This window comes from Schistocerca serialis, chromosome 1 (genome assembly GCF_023864345.2).
Source record: "Schistocerca serialis cubense isolate TAMUIC-IGC-003099 chromosome 1, iqSchSeri2.2, whole genome shotgun sequence".
In the NCBI taxonomy this organism is placed as follows: Eukaryota; Metazoa; Arthropoda; class Insecta; order Orthoptera; family Acrididae; genus Schistocerca; species Schistocerca serialis.
Genome location: NC_064638.1, coordinates 799,090,349 through 799,108,151, shown reverse-complemented (window position 1 = coordinate 799,108,151; position 17,803 = coordinate 799,090,349). Strand labels below are relative to the sequence as shown.

The 17,803-nt window shown below is 38.8% G+C and overlaps 1 protein-coding gene across 1 annotated transcript in view; it reads right to left on the bottom strand.

Annotated features, from left to right (window-relative positions):
• LOC126434812 (uncharacterized) overlaps positions 1-17,803 on the bottom strand; it is a 146,380-nt gene that overhangs the window by 91,709 nt on the left and 36,868 nt on the right. The window lies entirely within an intron of this gene.

The following is a 17,803-nucleotide window of genomic DNA, read 5'->3' as shown; positions in this document are numbered from 1 at the left end:
GGACAGTAGCACTTCAAAGATTTTCTGTCAAATTTCCGGGTTCTCATTTCCTTTGGTACCTGTAGATAAACAATGCATCAAAATACTCACAGCTTACTCATGTTAGGTTTTTCATTTTACCACAAAGCTGCAGGAATCTAACCTTCCAAAGCCACAGTAGGACTATCGTAACTCAACTGTGGTGCCACAGACTCACATCAGTTTCACTTGAAGCAGCTGACAGAGGCTTTATGTTGCAAAAAATTTAAAACATGTAGCTGAGGTTCACTCCTATTTGCAGTAACAATGATTTCTTTTCCCCTTTTAATTAAAACTTGAGCTTTTTCAAAGATGGTACTAAAACCATTCATTTCCAATTTTCCAACTGACAGCAAATTATAATTACGACCAGGCACTGATAAAATGTCTTGATTATTATCTGAATTTCCTTTCCTTTTACAACACTTCTCACTTGAATTTCTCTCTTTACTTTAGCCCCAAGAAAAATGCCTGACTTACATTAAAGTAGTTAGAGGTATCTTACTGTTAATCAGGTGTTCCATTACTCCAGAGTCCAAGAATGAATTTATGTTGTTTGCCGACTAATTTATGTCGTTCTTCACTTGATGCTGCAAAACAAAAACCATCTTCCACTTTGATATTAGCTATGACCACTGAATTGCTGCTTCCTTAGTTCTTGTTTGGTAACTTAACTCTCCAGTTAGCCATTTTGTGACCAGGCTTTCTACAATGGTGACAAGTAAAGCTAAATGAGTTACCTGAAGTTCTTTGCTGATTTTTTGTTGAGTCTGAAAAACTAGAGGAGGCAGTGTATCTTCATTTTTTTTCCCGACGACTCTCTTCCACTTCGACTCTCCATCCAGTAGCCTATTTTTCACAAAGCTCGGAGTCAAGTCTTTCATTGAGAGTATTTTGATTGCAGTGAACGTTATGTTGTATTCCATAGGCATTGTTAAAAGTAGTATGCATACGATGTTGGTTTCTTCAACCGTATCCAGTAGAACGTAATTCTCGAATCAATTTATCAAACTTAAGAAAGTGGTTGACCAGCATCACTTGTTGCATCAAATTTCATAGTTAACAACTATTTTCTCTACAGAATTTGACTAGCAATTCCCCTTCTCTCAAACACATTGCACAGAGATGTCCATAAATCTAAAGAGGTTACCTTATCTTTTGCATATTCCAAATGACTGTTGGCAATGCGTCAAATAAGATGAGGCTTAGATTTCCGATGTTTAGCCAATTCATCCAGTTGTGTTTCCTTTGTAACACTCTGTGTGTGTGCCTCTCCATCCACAAATTACACTTTTGTCAGGTAATTTGTTTGCACAAACGGTAAAAGTTCCATTTCCTTGAGAAGAGTTTCTGTCCTGATTCCAATTGTTGAAATTTGTTCCATCAAATAAAAGTATACAATATTTATCCACTTCAGTTGCCCTCTGAAAAACACTTTATGTGAACATCACTCGTGGCTAGGTATTTTGTTACAAATCCCATTTAAAACAAATCTGGGCCCATGACCTGATAAACTTTTAGTGTCTCACCCTTAAATAACACTCACAAAATGTATTATTTGTTGGTTTTATTAAACTGAAAAATAACGAAGACAACTGAGCACAGAATAACAATGGCAGCAAAGGTTTTTATCTATAAAGGTATTTTACGTAAATCACAGATATAAACATTGAAATTGTACTATCTACAAAAATTAACTTTGAAATTAACCAGTTACTCCAGAAGTTAACTTCCTTAATTAACGATTAACAGATTAATGGTCTTGTTCTCAATTATGCACATCACAGTGGTTTGCAGAGTATAGATGTAGATGACCATAAATTTCTGGCTTTAATTTTTATACGATACAAATTAGGCCTAATGTTGATGGTAACATTGTGACGGGTCTTTTTTTCTTTTTTTGACACTTTTTTCCTTCTTTATTTTGAGCCATCAGTCTTCCAAATGGCTTGGTGCAGCCCGCCACGAATTCCTCTGCCGTGCAAATTTGTTACTTTCAGAGTAGCATTTGCATCCTATGCCTGGAATTATTTGTTGGACATATTCCAATCTCTGTCTTCCCCTACAGTTTTTTCCTCTACAGTTTCCTTTAGTTCCATCGGGGTACTGGTGCCTTACCACATGTGCAATCGTCCTGCCCCTTCTTGTCAGTGTTCTCCACATATTCCTATCTTCGCTGATTCTGTGCTTTGATTCTCTTCTGTTCCAGTTACTCCACAGATCATTATTTACTACCGTACAGTGGTGTACTCCAAATGCACATTCTCAGAAATGCCTTCCTCAAATTAAGGCCTGTGTTTGATACCAGAGGACTTTTCTTGGTCAAGAATGACCTCTTTGCTTGTTATGTCCTGCTTGTTTCGTCTGTCATTGATTACTTTTCTTCGAACACAGCAGAATTCCTTAACTTTGTCTACTTCTTTTGTGATCCTCAATTTTTAAGTTAAGTTTCTCGCTGTTATAATTTCTCCTGCTTCTCTGTACTTTTGTCATTTTCTGGTTTACTTGTATTCCATCTCCTGTACTCATTAGATTGTTCATTACATTCCACAGATCCCGTAATTTTTCTTCACTTTCAATGTATACAGCAATTTCATTGATGAATCTTGTCATTGATATCATTTTACCCTAAATTTTAATCCCACTTTCAAACCCTTCTTGTATTTCAGTCATTCTTTGATGTACAGACTGAACAGTAGCAGTGAAGACTGTATCCCTGTCTTACACCCAGTTTAATATGAGCACTGTTCTTAGTCTTCCAGTCTTATTGTTACCTCTTCATTCCTGTTCATATTGTATATGACCCATGTTTCCCTGTAGGTTAATCCTAGTATTCTCAGAATTCCGAACATCTTGCACCATTTCACAGTGTCAAACACTTTTTTCTAGTGTGAAAATCTTATGAGGGTACCTTGGTTTTTCTTCAGTATCGCTTCCATTATCAAGCACAAAGTCAGAATTGCATCTCTGCCACTATCTTTTCTAAGCCAAAATGATCATCATCTAACAAATCCTCAATTTTCTTTTCCATTCTTCTGTATATTATTCTCTTTAGCAGATTTGGTGATTGAGATGTTAAGCTGACTATGCAATAGTTTTCACACCTGTCTACTCTTGCTGCCTTTGAGACTGTGTGGATGATACTTCTCCAGAAGTCAGTCTCAAAGATCCTACATACAAACCTGAATAATCATTTGGTTGCCATTTCCCTCAATGAGTTTAGAAATTTCAATGGAATATAATCTAACTCATCTGCTTTTTGATCTAAGGTCTGAAAGACCTCTTTTAAATTGTGTGTCTAGTACTGGATCCCCAATGTCCTCCTTATCGACTCCAGCTTCTTCTTCTATCAATTCATCAGACAAGTCCTTCTACTCATTGAGATGTTCAGTGTGCTCCTTCCACCTGTCTGCTACTTTCTTCTGCATTTAACAGAGGAATTCCCATTGTCCTCATAATGTTATCACCATTGCTTTTAATTTCACCAAAGGTTGTTTCGACTTTTCTGTATGCTGTGTCGGTCCTTCTGACAATCATTTCTTTTTCGATTTCTTCACATTTTTCCTGCATCCATTTCGCATTGGCTGCACTGCAGTTCCTATTATTTCATTTCCAAGTGATTTATACTGCTGTAGTCATGTCATTTGATGAACTTCCTCCTTTTGTTGATCAGTTATCTTCATTGTACCTATGTCCGACTGTCCAATATCATTGGTTGCCCTTTTTAGAACTGTTTACTCTTCTTGGTTCTTCCATATGATTCCCTTAAACTTCAGTCTACTCTTCATCACTACTAAATTACGATCTGAGCCTTTATTTACTCCTGGGTATATCTTACAATCCAGTATCTGATTTCAGAATCTCTGCCTGACCATGATGTAACCCAGCTGTCTTCTTATCTCTGGGTCTTTTCTAATTTTACCTCCTTCTCTTCTGATTCTTTAACAGAGTAATTGCTATTACCTTCTGGAATGTATTGCAGAACTCAATTAGTCTTTCTCCTGTCTCATTTTTACTGCATAGACCATATTTTCCTGGAACCCTTTCTTCTGTTCCTTCTACAACCGTTAGATTTTCATATCCCACTATATACTGAATTACCTGTTCAGTATCCTCATATAAATTCTCTATCTCTTCATCTTCAGCTTGTGACGTTGGCATGTAGTTCTGAACTATTGTTGTTGGTGTTGATTTGCTGTTGAATCTGATGAGAATAACTCATAACTGAACTATTCACAGTAACCCATTCTCTGCCCTATCTTCCTACTCATAATGAATCCTATGTCTGTTATACCATCCTCTGCTGGTGTTGATAATACCCTATATTCATCTGCCCAGAAATCCTTCTTTTCATTTCATTTCACTGACACCCAGATATGTAGATCGAGCCTTTGCATCTTCCTTTTCAGATTTTCTAACTTTCCTACAACGTCTGACATTCCATGCTCTGACCCGGTAGAATGTTATCCCTATCATCTTTTCCCCATGGTCTCTTCCCCTTTGGCAGTCCTCTCCCAGAGATCTGAGTGGGGGACTAATCTGGAACTGTTTGCCAGTAGGGAGATCATCATGATAATTTTTTAATTACATGCAGCATGCCCCGTGGATACACAGTGTGTGCATTAACGCAGTGATTTCCATTGCCTTTTAAACCCTCATGCTGTTGATCATTGCTGATTTTTTCTACCTTCTAGGGGGAGTTTCCCTCTACAAGGCCAGCAGAGTGCCCTGAACCTCTGTTCGCTCCTCCACCCTCTTTGACAAGGCCATTGGCAGAAAGGCAGTGACTTCTTATGCTGGAAGTCTTAGCCTGCCATTGTTGATGATTTTTATTCAAAATTTAAGCAGTGGCTAGATTTGAACCCAAACTGATGAAGTTTGCATTATAAGTCAAAGGTGTTAACCCACCATTTTGTTCATTATTTTTCTCATCATTTGGTCTAGGCAGACACCCCTTTAAGTTCATTGTTGAACACTTCGCTTAGTTTTCTACAGAGGGCAGCCAGCCCTCAGGCTGAACACCCTGAGCTACCATGCCAGCACCCCTAAATCACGTGTTCCTCAACAATCTAACCTGCTGCATAACCTCTGTCTAGCTTAGGTTATGTTATAGTTCAGTTATAAGTTGATGAAGCCAATGAATGTCATGACCATCTTTTTTTTATATACATTCCACACTTTGTGGTTACATTTACATCCTCACAGAAAACCCCACTTGAAGCAGCTAATAAGAAGGTCTCATCTTGTAATTCCATAATTAAAATAAGTATGATTGCATAATGTTATAGAGGTTAAGTAATAATGATGAATATGACTTTGTTCATAGCTGTAGTTCAGCAGCTGCAGAATATTTTAACAAAGATAAAAATGTCAGTTGCCAACTGCACAAGAAAACCTTTACTTACTTCACTTTACCAGTTTCAACAGTTTAAACTGTCATCTCCAGAAGTGAAATTGTCCTCAGATATCAGCTTCAGTGATCAGACATTTCAACAAGATGAAAATTTTGTTTGTGGGGAACTGCCTCTGGTTTTCTAGCTGACATTTTTATTAATCATTTTGAGCTTAGCTTTCCAAATCTTACCCCATTTTGGCTAGTTATATTTCATTTTACAGACAATATGTGAATGATACTGTCATCATACTCACAGGAAATGTGAATGATTTTATATTTCTTAGTGACTCTGAACTGGTACCACCCAAAAATCAAATGTCGTATTTACCCAATCATAAGATGACCCTGAATAAAAGGCAAACCCTGCTTGAAAAAGGTTTATTTCGTAACGCTCTGACTAATCAAAATTACCAACTTCCCCTGCCCAAACAGTTAACATTCTCCTATTCTAAACTTATGCCATTTATTGATTGTCTATATTTGGATAGTAAAAGGAGAAATAAAATAAACTTTTACATTAAGTTTTATCTTCATGGCCTTTTTTGTTTGCTTAGACTGTCACCTGTGGTAACAGTATTTTTCATCATCATTATTGTCACTATCATTCTAACAGGACAGCTGTGAAACTTTTATCTTCAATGTCACAAATATTTGTCTGTTCCTTCTGAAAATGTTGGGATTTATGAGGCTGTGATTGCAATGGACGCGGGAACCGAAAACACAGCTTTTTTTCCTTGAAAATGTAGCGAATTTCGCTTCTATCCTGACGTGAGAATGTTACACTCTCTTTTGCTTCCAAACATATCATCCCCCACTGCATTCTCATTGACCGTGTAGAACCAACAGCTGATGACATACCCCCAATTGTTCCTGTCATACCTCAGGGTGAGCATCAACAACATTGCTGCATGACAACACTCAGGCCCACTACCGGCCCCAAGCTAGACTCTTAGTGTATCCTACAGAGATGTATGCTAATGCTGAGTATTTGCCCAATTTCAAAGTAAATTCGATTCCAAATGCAAATGGATTCAGGCAGATCGCAGTATGGGATATTATTGTCTGATACCTATTTTGATGTTGGCTTACCAATGATTTGAGCCTGCTTCATTTCTGTTGAAACTGGTAAAGTTGATCAAATGAAGGTTTTCTTGTGCATCTTTTATCTTTGTTGAAATACTTATGATAGCATCACTGGTCGAAGATGACCAGCTGTATCATATTCTTCAGTACTACTTCTTTTTGTTGCCCTGCAGGGTATTTACAGTGAGATAATGTTGGTAAAAAATATTTGATAACTTCAGTTTGCGTGTGCTGAATTACTTACTTCTTTCATTTAACATCCAGAGCTGATGAACACTGTTTTGATGTTTTTGTTGTCGTGGTCTTCAGGGCAAAGACTGGTTTGATGCTGCTCTTCATGCTACTGTATCCTGTGCAAACTCTTCTTTTCTGAATAACTGCTGTAACATCCATCCATTTGAACCTACTTAACTGTATTCATCTCGTGGTCTCCCTCTACAATTTGTGCCTCCGATACTTCCCTCCAGTACTAAATTGATGATTCCTTGATGTTTCATAATGTATCCTATCAACTGGCCCCTTGTTCTCATCTGATCTTCAGTGTCTTTTTGCCATCATGTACAGATGCACATTCATAAATAAGCGATTGAAGTTGGCTGTGCTCCACTTTGCATGGATGCTGCTTCTGTCATTGCTTGCAAATACTTAAGGACACAAGTGACTTTCACAAGATATGTTGCCGCCAAATAAGGTAGAGAGAGATACCTAGAAAGAACTGCTACATTATAGCAGTGCATGCTCTGCAACATGCTCCCATGGTGACAGCAACATTGGTGAGGGATTCTTGTGATAGGGTTTTCCGCTCCTTCGCCAGCACAGTTGAGAACTGCTCGTTGGTTGTTGATGCATGTGGATGTGCTGCAGTATGTCTCCTCAGTGCATCCAACAGGTTGCCGAACATGGTTGTTTTAGTGGTCCAGGTGTTATTGTGTGGAGAGCCATGTTGCCTGGGTGTACTGACCTCCCAAGTCTTTGAGCATAGTACACTTGCTGGTCAGCGTAATTATGACATTGCAGTGACTTCATTTTTATGGATGACATGACAATGTATGACTGCATCAAACAGCCCAGGTGGAGGAGCTCTTGAAAAGAGAGGATATTCGGAGAACGGACGGGCCTGCCCGTTCTGACTGAAATACCATCGAGCATGTGTGTAGGGTGCATTGAGGAGATGTTGTGCCACATCCACATGCACCAACAATCATCCGACAGTTGCCAATGGCATTGGTGAAGGAATGGAAAACTCTGCCATGAGAACACCTCATCATTGTTGCTGCCAGCAACATTTCTAGTATCCAGGGAATCATCATGAATCATGGTGACTTCATTATAATTATTGTCTTTGGATAAAAGTGTCATTTCTATTCTTTGTTGACTTCTGTACTGTTTAAGGGATCTAAATTTGTAAAACATATCATATACAATTTCTCATTCCAGAGTTTTTGTAGAATATTCTAGGACATAGTCCTTCTCATTTCTTTACTCGCTTTCTTTCATGTGTACTCTCGTTCTCGTATCTTTGACACAAGATGGGCTACACCACCATGAAAATATTTTGAAGCAGTCTTGGTCCTCTCATAAGAAGACAGCATGTGCATCTCACCACACATTTTTGCCTCCCTCTCCTATTGACTCATATCAACTGCTGCAAAAATTTATCAGTGGGAGACTGTAAAACTGAAGTCTGCACTTTGGCAAAATAACTGTAATTCTTTCCCAAATGCTCAGCTGAGTTCTGTATGTAACCCAAGAATAATTTTCATTTTCTACTTACTACAGGGTGAAATTAAGCCAAGGTTATCTGCTTGATCACAGATGACTGATGCTACTCTTAGAACTATGAAACAGGAGGTAAGCTTACAACACAAATCAGATAAGACTAATAAAATAAAGCACATTTAGTTGCATTGAAAGTGCACCAAACAGCACCCGCATCATATGTTTTGAATACAATTCTAAATTCACGAGATATAGCTCAGATAATTGGATAATGGAAGTCATAAGTCAATATATGCCTTGGGACAGAGAGCTTATTTTTGTCATGCATATGCATTTTAATGTCTCTTTTCATTTGAGCTCTTTCATCTTGTTACACATATCATTTTTCCAAAACTGTCCTGTAGCTGATATAAAACCAGTAGTCAAATTGGAACACTTAGTCCCCATCATTAAATGAAATGTGCATCAGTACCAGTGATTGCCAGGACTTAACTAATGCAGATTATGTTTCCACATTGAAAAAAAAAAGGGGGGGGGGCCACAGAGCTGGCAAGGGCAGTTGTCTCTTGGTTGCAAATTTCAGAAATCTAACAGACAGGGCTCCACCTGCCTCCCCTCCCCCCTCCCCCCTCCCCCCTTCGTGGTCATACTTAAGAGATTTGCCACTGCTTTGAAGAACCCCTCTGTGCGCTGGATGCCAAGAGTCACAATGCATATAGCATCTTCCATGGTGTTGGGAAATTGACAGACTCTAAAAAACTGCATGTGGAAGGAGGGTAAGTGCCTTTTTTTTTTGTAAAGACTCAGAAGTACGCTTTTATGATCAGAGCCATAGGAAGTAGGGCTTCTTTGAAATGCACATATTGCTATAGGTAGCATCTGGGAATGGAATGAGGAGCAGGAAAGTTTGGGCACCGTTGAAGGCAGACAGGAATGTTTAACACAATGGGAGGACCACAGCAATTGGGCAACATAAATAATTTAGAAGTTACAAAGAGAAAAATGGATATGCTACATAGGTCCAACTTCATTAGCCATAGACAGGGGGGGGGAGAGAGAGAGAGAGAGAGAGAGAGAGAGAGAGATACAGGTTTTGAGCACTAAGTGTTAGGCAGCTTCTTACTAATTAACTGCCTGAAATCAGAGTCAGGTTAGGAGGCCAGTATCTTTTAAGACAGCTTCTGACTGGTCAGTGTTTGGATTATCCATTTTTTAGCCACTCAAAATGATGTGATGAATGAAAAACGCAGACACACATTTTCCTTTTTAGAAGCAGATGGCACAAAATCACTGCTCTGCCAGAGAATCTCTGCTGCCAGGCATCTCTTAGACAGACTTGATGACTGGAGACTCAGAAATTTTTCCAACTGGTTTGACCTTAGCCACAGATGCAAGATGTTGGTACAAAACCGATGACTAATTTTGCAGCCGCTTCAGCCTCCACCTGCAGATTAACATGGTGAGATCATGACAGCAAGACAAGCTTTATAGATAGTCAGATCATTTTTTCCAAGTTTCAGTAATTTAAAGCTTCATTCTGAAGACATACTTGCAGTTTTAAGACCAACATGCTTTCAACTCCGGCCATAGATGCAATCTCATACCCTGCTGTAAAGCTATCTGACTTTTAATACTAACCTTTTGGCAATCATTGGAAATTTAATTGTTTAATCCTGATATATGTTTATTAGAGTCAGACACCAGATCCACTGACCAGCCTTGCAAAGGTAGTCTAGCATCAATGTTTGTCAAAACATTTATCATGCACTTTAGTGTAATAAACTGAGTTAATTGTGATTCTTGTTTGATTTTGTAGATAATGAATACCTTGTTAATTATTTTGGAGGACAACAGTTTAATTATGTGAGATCAACTGGGCCAATTTGCATACATCTAACATAACTGCATGTACCATTACACTCTTGCGATTCACAAATATTATACTCTAGTGAGAATTCATATTATCTACTCATATACTTAGATTGTAAATTTTTGTTTTAAGCTTTTAAAATCATCCTTTATGGATTCCATATTTAAACATATTTCTTAGTCCCAAAGGCAAGTCAACTGATTTAGAAGGCATGTCATGTGATTTAGTACTTCATTCAATCATGATTAATGATTTTATTCTAATTCCCATGGGGCTCATCACAGAACTTACATATTACTTTTACTAACACAAGCACAACACTCCCCAAACTGTTTTGCACAGTCCCAGTTCTCACTGTCAGTATGAACTGAACTCATAGTGCAAGTCTATTGTAGACACATCAAAAACAGTTTTGCATCACCTCGGTTCTCAGAGTTCAGGAACCTGTACAGAAAATTGGAATAGAGATCAACATAAACATCATTCCCACCCTTTTTATTGCACATGAAAACCATACATTGCGTATTGTACCACTATAGAGCGAGACCTTCAGAGGTGGTGGTCCAGATTACTGTACACCAGTAGCATGTCCTCTTGCACTATTGCATGGCTATTTTCACCATGGCATACTATCCACAAGTTCATCAAGGCACTGTTGGACCAGTTCATCCCACTACTCAAAGACGATTCGGCGTAGATCGCTCAGAGTGGTCAGTGGGTCACGTCATCCATAAACTGCCCTTTTCAATTTTTCACAGGCATGTTCAGTAGGGTTCATGTCTGGAGAAGATGCTGGCAACTCTAGTCGAGTGATGTCATAATCCTGAAGGAAGTCATCACACTACAAACCGTCATTTTTGAGTGCTAAGTGTGTGGGAATCAATGTTCCAAGGGAAGGGGTGGTTTCATTGAAGCCCCTGGGCATCATGGTTCTGACCGCCATCACAATGGTATCAAAAGAAGGGGTGACATTTGCGTAAGAGGCAAGTGATGACCTTCCAATCATGCAAGATGTCCCTAGTGGCACTGGTCAGATTTGTGATGAAAGTTCATACCAATTTAACATCATTAACCCACGATTTGCCTCACATTAGCTTCTGAGCTCTGGCCTTTTTTCTCGCATGTGCTGAGACCAAGGGTGATATCGAGGTCATCATGCTTTTGCATCATTACAGAGTAAGGCTGTAGGCACCTTTGAGCCAAATTTCAAACCTCTGTGTCACAATGAGAGATAATTAGGGTGTTTTGAAAAAGTGATCCTCTAATTCTGTTGCACAGTATATTTTTGTACAATATTGTATTTCACATAAATGGAAATGTTGTGTGGCTAGGGCCTCCCGTCGGGTAGACCGTTCGCCTGGTGCAGGTCTTTCGATTTGACGCCACTTCGGCGACCTGCGCGTCGATGGGGATGAAATGATGATGATTAGGACAACACAACACCCAATCCCTGAGCGGAGAAAATTTCCGACCCAGCCGGGAATCGAACCCGGGCCCTTAGGATTGACAGTCTGTCACGCTGACCACTCAGCTACCGGGGCGGACCGTATTTCACATGTAAAACCATTTAAATTCATATTCAATTTCTTTAACATTCCTATGACATCTTCTCACCTGCATTTGCTTAGGTCAGAAGTACAGCAGTCTGAAAGTTCCAAAATCTTGTCACACCAGATAGGCTTCCTCCCGATTTTTATTTGACAGTTTTTATCTGTCTGATCATTTCAGATTAAGGCTTACATCTCTCTCAGCTCCCCATGTGTCCAACAATGGTGTCTTGTCAGGGACACTCCTCCTTGTTACCATCAGTGGGCTTGTACCCTGTGTCGGACCAGTGCTTACCCTGATGTTGTATCTCAACGAATTCTACATTTTGTACAACTCCCAATCTATGATCTTGGTTGAGTGACAGTTCCAAGGAGCCATCCGATGGGCCTCCACTTGGATCCTTTCCCATAGCTTCCAATATCAGCTACAAAAATGCTTGTTGTGAACTTCTGTCATTGTACCACTGTACTTCCTGACACAGGAATCTACTTTGCTGTCATCTTGCCACAGTACTTTCTGACATAGGAATCTGCTTTGCTACACAGCTCTTGGAAATTGTTGTGAAGTGCTGATTTTTGGGAGCATCATATCCATCAACTTTAGACCAGCTTCATGTGAAAGTTTAATAGTCTCTTGCTTCCTCACCCACACCTCTTTGGGATGTGGCTGCTTTACTCTGTTCAGTGTCTGTCAGGTTCCAATTTCAGCCCAAATGGACTATGGTTGTAAGGTTTATGGCTCAGTGGTATCTTTTGTCTTTGAACTTTCCAGACTCAGTACATCATTGTGGATGAAGACTGGGCGCTCGTGCCTTCTGGACTAGTTCTGCTGGACTAGTTCTGCAGACAGTCTCCTTGCTGAAGTAGTGATCTTACCTCTTTAGTTCTGCAGTACCAACTCTTGCTCACTTACGCACTCACCATATGACAGTTTCTCAGTCATTCGAGCTCTCATATTCTTTTTTCATACAGGGGGTGCTGAAGCACTGATGATTGCCCTCAGATGTGTTTTCCAGTTGGAAAGTGCTTTGAGACCATCTGCTGGAAGCTTCACCTACCACTTTTAGAATGTGCTCCCCTCGTACAATGTGCTTCGTGTGGTGCTTCCTTGCTTAGTATCCAGACCATGAAATGGATCAAACTGTTTGAAGAACCTAAATTTCAGTTGGCTCTATGACCTTTTGGCATATGTTTCTCTCAGTTCTTCAGAAATATTAGGATGCTACTGTAGTTTACAGTGATGGCTTTAAAACCACGGATAGGATGGGATATGCTTTTATATCTTCCATCAGCCAGGAATAATATTTGTGTTTTTGTGGATGAGTTGATAGTGATTAATGAAGCCTTTTGTTTATTAAAAAGACCTCCTCCTATTGCATTTTAATTTGTAGTGACTCGGAGAGTGATCACTGGGTACTTGCTATCGTGCAATATCTCCTGTTCACGGTCATCTCTCTGACCTTAAATCATGTGTTTCTTTCTGGAGCCCAAGTAATTTTGGTGTCCCAGGAAATGAACTGGCTGACTATTTGGCTAAAGAAATGATTATTTACCCAGCATTGCCTTTGACAATCCGTAGCAGGGATTTGCAAGTGCCTATAAAGCCTCTACTCTGTTGAACACAGAACACTATCTATAGATCTCTAGCAAACTTTGTGTCACCAAGGAGACTATGGATACATGATGTTCCTCCTATTCCTTACGGAAGGACTCCACCATTCCAAGTCACCTCCATATTGAACATACAAGATTAACCAATAGTTTTATCTTATGCAATGGCCCCCACCCTTGTTGCGGTTGCAGAGCCTTGCAGAGCCTTAGAGACTGTAGCTCACATCCTGATGGATGGTCTGCTCCTCACTTCTACCTTCTACACCAAGCATGGTCTCCTCAATTCTTTGTGCCTAATGTTCACAGATGATATGTGGACAGCTGAATTAGTACTTCGTTTCATCTGAGAAAGTCATTTTTATTCTCAGCTATAACATTTTAGACCACTTTCAAGGTGGGGACAGAATGGTTGGGTCATCTTGACATTACCACCTCCTCTTCCTCTAGCTGTCCTGGTTCCTGTTCACTCATCTTTAACTCTGTTGTTTATAACTTTTAGCCACTGTTTGCCCTGTTTTTTCTTTTTACCTTTTTTCCTTTTTAGGAGTTCTCTTTCATGTATAGCCCCTATGAAGGCAGGATCTTAATGACACCTTATCCTTAATACTAGCTGATGATGAAAGAACAGTGAACAGGTTTTTATACTTTCTCTCTGAGAGTGGTTACCATTCCTATCTAAAACTAACTATAATGGGTTGGTGTGGGACACTTTTGGGAGAGACGTCATCCCCCCCCCCCCCCCCCCCCCCCCCCCCCCGCCTGCCCCCTCTAGATATATGCACAGCCTCTGAGGGACACACAGGTACCAACCTGATTATTTCTCCCAAGTTATATTACTATTGTAGATCTTTCTGACATTCATTATGTTTTTTGCCTTAACACTTTAAGTCTTATGAATATCCTCTCCACATGGCTAAGGAATTGCTTATTCCTTTACTTTGTCTGGATGATGTGATGCTGCATCTCTTGCCATTGATGAACCCTGGGGAACCCTTGTTTGTTCTCTTACCAGCAGACTGGCCTGAACGATATATTTCTGCCTCTGTTTAAATTATTCCATCCCTGCCATCAATAATGCTTTTGTTGCATCAACTTTACCACTGCTACAACAAAGCTCAGTCAAATCTCTGGCTGATGGACTATCCTTTGAACAAGCTCTGGTACTGCTGGATTGTGGCAGAATGATGTCTGCATGCTTGCGTTTTTAAAAAAATAAATAAATAAATAAAAAATTCCTCTTTTCCTCTTTTGAGTGTGGAATATACTGAACACCAAGTTCAGAGGGTGGCAATATTTGGTGCTTTGATCTTTTTGAGTGGGTTTTCATGTGAGCAAACCATTCGTATAGCGTAATTGAGAGAGCTGCTATTTTGGTGGGAAGATATTGACCAAATTTTGTTTCTGTGTTGATGGTATGGGATGCTAAAATTAAATGAGTAAATTACTAATAATGAAATTAGCTCACTCCATATTTCTACTGCTTAAAAAACTCTTTTCACTTTATAATGAAATGTGAACAAATTGTATTTGGGAATATATAGGATATTAAGTACCCCAGGCATTCATTTCAAAATTTTTGCTTAGTTTGGTTATCTTTCTACCTTAACTATTCGGAGTTTTAACAGTCAGATAATAATTTACATGAAAAGTGTCAGCCACACCAGGATCTGAGCCCAACTCCTCATGTTTTGTATACAGTGGCTATTAGTCATGCCATTCAAGCACACCTCAAAGACTAGATCAAAGCTCTATATAGTTGTGATTCTGATTCTTTACATTCAAAAGTGATTGGCATTATGATTCCCTTGAATGCAAGGTCCTCCTCTCAAATTCTGGTCTGGCACCCAGTTTTTCCTCTAAAATTAATCTTGCTATGTTTCAATATGTCTGTGTGCAAGAATGAGAGACAGATTTTCCTAGTCAAATAGACATTAAAGCAAATTCTCTGCTTAGAGCTTGGTACAATAAAGTTTGAATTAAGAATACTAAAGAAGGTAAGATATTTTAAGGAGGTGTATCACACTCAGGGTCTTTTGATATCAAAGTGTTCAGCTGCACAATCTCTTATAATGAACTTCCTGACAGTATGCCTATTCAGACAAACAATATGGGACTGAATCCTGCTACAGCCCCAATTTGTGGGGCAACTGGACCTGATTCCCATACCGAAAATAATTGCCCATGGAATGTCAATCGAATGGCATTATATTTTAACTGTTTGTGAAAGTAGGCATATTGCCCTTCAGTTTATCTAAACTATAAAATAAATATTTCATGGTTAATTTAACATTAGTACTCTAATTTTAAACCTACAGATTTTTCCTGGAATGTTTCCAAATTAATTGTGTGATGTACTGTGATGTAAAATTTTTATTGTTGGGTAATCCCATGAATATTTATAGGTGACGTGATGGCAGAATTTAGGAACAATGGAAGAGAAGTTGATAATACTCCAGAATGTAGTGAAACATCAAGGTACACCCGCAGAGAAGTTTCAAAAGAAGTGAAGAAAGACAAAGATACATGGTGTCATCTTTTCAAAAATAATGGCTCCATAAATTATAGGAGCCATCAACTGAAGGACAATGAAGGCAAAATTGTTTGTCCAGTGCTGCAAATGTATGTGTGCCCAATTTGTGGGGCAACTGGACCTGATTCCCATACCGAAAATAATTGCCCATGGAATGTCAATCGAATGGCTGTGCCACTGATGAAAGTGCTGATATCAGGCAGAAAAGCAACTGGTAAATTTGGTGGAAAGAGAAAAATTCTTTGAGTTTTAAAAACTGACAATGTTGTGTTTGTTCATGTTAATTTTTAATGTGTATAAAAATGAAGTATCCTATATTTAATTCATTAATGACAGTGAGGATTTTTAATATTGTTGACAGTATTTATTCTAATTTTGACATTTTGTGCAAATTATCTTACTGAGAGAAGTGCTGGTTTTCATTGAATCATTAATATGGAGCAGATGTAAAAAAGATGGATTTTTTTTACTGCTATGCAGCTGTCTGCAAATACTTCTCAAATTACACTGATCAGCATGAAAAACACAACATTTCAATTACTTAAACTGTTTTTATTTTTTATTTTATATTCCTGTCACTTTTATGACACTGTACTATTGTATGATAAAATATTGTGGCATAGCTCTATCTTAACATTGAAAAAAGACAATTTTAAACAAATTAAGCCAGGGATGTGGAAGTTACATGAAAGAATTCACACTACAAGCAAATTTTGAGGAACCTCATGATGGCAATTCTCTTCTCATTTGGTTTTCTACACTTCACAGACTATTCTTCACATCCTCAAAAGTGCACATGAACACATCTTGCTCCAATTAGGGCATCCAACGTTTCAGGCATGCTCTTGACTAGTCCTGCAATGTCCTTTTAAGCAATCATCTCCCTTTCCATCATGAGATCCTCCTGTAGATTCTCTGGATAGTGGTCTGTAGATTCTCTGGATAGTGGTTGCGGGCCCTTTTCCCAGCTGGTATCACACGCACTCTACAGGATTCAATTGAGGGCCTTAAGCAAGCCAAGCCACAGTGTTTTGTTACATCATCCAAGAATTCTTACAAAATTCTTGCAACATGTGGGCATGCATTGTTATGAATTAGTGTATAATTATCACCAATATATGAAGTGAAAAGTACAACAGTGTATAATTATCACCAATATATGAAGTGAAAAGTACACCATACTCCAAAAGGATTTCTTCTGTGTACCAATGAACTGCGGGCACCCTAGCTCTTTGAAGACCTAATCTATCCTTGCAGCCATACTGATTTCCTACCCTCACCTAGTTCAGAGGCTGACAATATTTGGCACTTTGATCTTATTAAGTAGGTTTTCATGTGAGCAAACCATTCGTATAGCCTAATTGAGAGAGCTGCTATTGTGGTGGGAAGACATTGGACAAATTCTGTTTCTGTTTTGATGGTATGGGATGATAAAATTAAATGACAAATTAACTAATAATGAAATTAGCTCACTCTGTATTTCTACTGTTAAAAATCTCTTTTCACATTGTAATAAAATGTGTACAAATTGTATTTGGGAATATATAGGATAATAAGTACTCCAGCCATTAATTTCCAATTGTTGCTTAGTTTGGTTATCTTTATGCCCTTACTATTCGGTGTTTTAAGAGTCAGAATATGATTTACATGAAAAGTGTCAGCCACACCAGGATCAGAGCCCAACTCTTAATGTTTTGTATGTAGTGGCTATTAGTCATGCCATTCAGCACACCTCGAAGACTAGAACAAAGCTCTATATAGTTGTGACTCTGATTCTTTACATTGAAATGTGTTTGGGATTATGATGCCCTTGAATGCCAGGTCCTCCTCTCAAATTCTGGTCTGGCACCCAGTTTTTCCTCTAAAATGAATCTTCCACTCTGCAACAGTGTGTGCTCTGTTTCAATACATCTGTGTGCAAGAATGCGAGACAGATTTTCCTAGTCAAATAGAGATTACAGCAAATTCTCTGCTTAGAGCTTGGTACAATTAAGTTTGAATTAAGAATACTAAAGAAGGTAAGGTATTTT